The following is a 3,761-nucleotide window of genomic DNA, read 5'->3' as shown; positions in this document are numbered from 1 at the left end:
ACAGAGAGAGATAGAGAGAGAGGGTAAGGGGGGACAGGGAGAGAGAGGCCAAGGGGGGGGGGGCGGGGAGAGAGACGTTAAGGGGGGACGGGGAGAGAGAGGGAGGGGGAGAGAGATGGGGAAGAGAGTGAGATAAGACAGAGAGAGGAAAAGAGAGAAAAATAGACTAGCACAGCTTTTCAACAGCTGACCACCCCATCGCGGGCATCCAGGGTGACAGATTCAAGCCGTTTCCAGAACAGATTCTGTTGGCCATTATGGCCCCTGCTCCGTCTGATTGGAGCTGCTGATATGAGTGGCACTAGAACAGAGCACTAGAACAAAGCAGAGCACTATTTTACCTTTATTTAACTAGGCAAGTCAGTTAAGAACAAATTCTTATTTTCAATGACAGTGGGTGAACTGTGGGTGAACTGCCTTGTTCAGGGGCAGAATGACAGATTTGTACCTTGTCAGCTCGGGGATTCAAACTTGCAACCTTTCGGTTACTAGTCCAACACTCTAACCACTAGGCTACCCTGCCACCCCACTAGAACAGAGAAGAGCACTAAAACAGAGCAGAGCACTAGAACAGAGAAGAGCACTAGAACAGAGAAGAGCACTAGAACATAGCAGAGCACTAGAACAGAGAAGAGCACTAGAACATAGCAGAGCACTAGAACAGAGCAGAGCACTAGAACAGAGCAGAGCACTAGAACAGAGAAGAGCACAAGAACATAGCAGAGCACTAGAACAGAGCAGAGCACTAGAACAGAGCAGAGCACTAAAACAGAGCAGAGCACTAGAACAGAGAAGAGCACTAGAACAGAGAAGAGCACTAGAACATAGCAGAGCACTAGAACAGAGCAGAGCACTAGAACAGAGCAGGGCACTAGAACAGAGAAGGGCACTAGAACAGAGCAGGGCACTAGAACAGAGCAGAGCACTAGAACAGAGCAGAGCACTAGAACAGAGCAGGGCACTAGAACAGTGAAGAGCACTAGAACAGAGCAGGGCACTAGAACAGAGAAGGGCACTAGAACAGAGCCACAAAATCACTGGTTAAACATTAACAGTAACAGTATTACTGAAACAGATTTTTTTTTAAATAGCATACTTTTGAAATACATTATAGTAAGAAGGATACATATCGTTAACTTGCTTATTCCAGGATAAGGATAAGACATGCATGGTGCATCCATTTATTGCTGGATGTTGAGATGAGCACTGCACACCATAGGCCACTGAACCATGACAAAATCTATATAGTGCATTCGGGAAAGTTTTCAGACCCCTTGACTTTTTCCACATTTTGTTACGTTACAGCCTTATTCTAAAATGGATACAATTATTAATAATTCTCATCAATTTACACACAATACCCCATAATGACAAAACAAAAACAGTTTTTTTAATGTAAAATGAAAAATGAAAAATGGATTCAAACTAAAAAACTAAAATACCTTATTTACATAAGTATTCAGACACTTTGCTATGAGACTCGAAATTGATCTCAGGTGCATCCTGTTTCCATTGATCATCCTTGAGATGTTTCTACAACTTGATTGGACATGATTTGGAAAGGCACACACCTGTCTACATTATATAAGGTCCCTCAGTTGACAGTGCATGTCAGAGCAAAAAACAAGCCATGAGGTCAAAGGAAATGTCGTAGAGCTCCGAGACAGGATTGCGTCGAGGCACAGATCCGGGGAAGGGTACGAAAAAATGTCTGCAGCATTGAAGGTCCCCAAGAACATAGAGGCCTCCATCATTCTTCAATGGAAGAAGTTTGGAACCACCAAGATTCTTCCTAGAGCTGTCTGCCTGGCCAAACTGAGCCATCGGGGGAGAAGGGAGGTGACCAAGAACCTTCCAGAAGGACAACCATCTCTGCAGCACTCCACCAATCAGTACTTTATGGCAGAGTAGCCAGACGGAAGCCACTCCTCAGTAAAAGCCACACGACAGCCCGCTTGGAGTTTGCCATAAGGCACCCAAAGACTCTCAGACCATGAGGAAACCTGGCACCATCCCTACAGTGAAGCATGGTGCTGGCAGCATCATGCTGTGGGATGTTTTTCATCGGCAGGGACTGGGAGACTAATCAAGATCAAGGCAAAGAGACTCTGGAGAGACCTGAAAATAGCTGTGCAGCAACTCTCCCCATCCAACCTGACAGATCTTGAGAGGATCTGCAGAGAAGAATAGGAGAAACTCACCAAATACACGTGTGCCAAGCTTGTAACTTCATACCCAAGAATACTCAATGCTGTAATCGCTGCCAAAGGTGCTTCAACAAAGTACTGAGTAAATGGTCTGAATACTTCTGTAAATGTGATATTTAAGTTTTCTTTTTAATAAATTAGCAAAAATGTCTAAACCTGTTTTTGCATTGTCATCATGGGGTATTGTGTGTAGATTGATGAGGAAAAAGGTAATCAATTTTAGAGTAAGGCTGTAATGTAACAAAATGTGGAAAAAGTCAAGGGGTCTGAATACTTTCCAAAGGCACTGTAAGTGTCACGTCCTGACCAGTAAAAGGGGTTATTTGTTATTGTAGTTTGGTCAGGGTGTGGCAGGGGGTGTTTGTTTTGGGTTTTTTGGTGTATGTTCTATGTTTTCTATATCTATGTGGGTTTTCTAGTTTTTCTATTTCTATGTTAGTTTTAGGAACGACCTCCAATTAGAAGCAGCTGGTTGTCGTGCTTGTAATTGGAGGCCATATTTAAGTGGGTTTATTTTCTCTTGTGTTTGTGGGTAGTTGTTTTTTAAATTTGTTTAAAAAAAAATCTTTATTTATTTATATATATATATATATATATTTTTTTTGGTATAGTCCTTGTGTCATTACGGAACTGTTAGCTGACGTCGATTTAGTTTGTTTGTGTTCACTTATATAAATAAAAGAAGATGAGCATGATACCTGCTGCACTTTGGTCCACTTTCTACGACGCACCTGACAGTAAGGTATACGGAGACTGTTTAGATCTTTATGGGTTAATCTTTATGGGTTAATGTTCTGTATTATATCATCTTTCGCAACAGCTAATGGGGATCCTACAAAATACCAAAACAATACCTAGTGGTAGCGTAATTGCTATTAGAATGTAGTCTAATTCTATATCTCATGCTATTATGTATCTTAGAAAAACATAAATTACAGAACATATAGGCCTAGGTATCGACGGTAAATTATCTTGGTCTGATAGTGTCGTGGAAAATTGTCTTAAGAATAACACTTCTTACAAGAACTTGTAAATTCAATATAGACTTTAATACAGAGTAATAAAGCCGAGCTGGACCGCGGACAACAACTGCCTTCCTTAGGCCCCGGCTCTGCTTTTATGCATATACAATACATAGGTCCATCCTTTATGTAAATGAAGTAAAACCCCCTATGCGTTCTGCCACCTTTTTCTTTCAACCCAATGGATAACGCCCATATCTGCTTTTAGCTCTAACATAGTAGGGGCTGGATAACGCCCATATCTGCTTTTAGCTCTAACATAGTAGGGGCTGGATAACGCCCATATCTGCTTTTAGCTCTAACATAGTAGTGGCTGGACTCTCCTCATATGGATATGAAAATAATGCATGCATTGCAGGCTTACGCTTGGCATATATTTAGTCATGGCCATACATACAGCTTGCCTGGCCTTTGCGTGGTTCCTGCTTGGGGATGTATAGCCATCTGTTATTTCCACTCAGGGCCTGCTGCCAGTCTCCTCTTTCGCTAACTAATGTATTTCTATTTTTCTTTCCCTCAGCAAGTCTACCTT

Source organism: Salmo trutta, chromosome 34 (genome assembly GCF_901001165.1).
Source record: "Salmo trutta chromosome 34, fSalTru1.1, whole genome shotgun sequence".
In the NCBI taxonomy this organism is placed as follows: Eukaryota; Metazoa; Chordata; class Actinopteri; order Salmoniformes; family Salmonidae; genus Salmo; species Salmo trutta.
The sequence above is the reverse complement of the archived record's forward strand: the minus strand, read 5'-3'. Positions refer to the sequence as shown.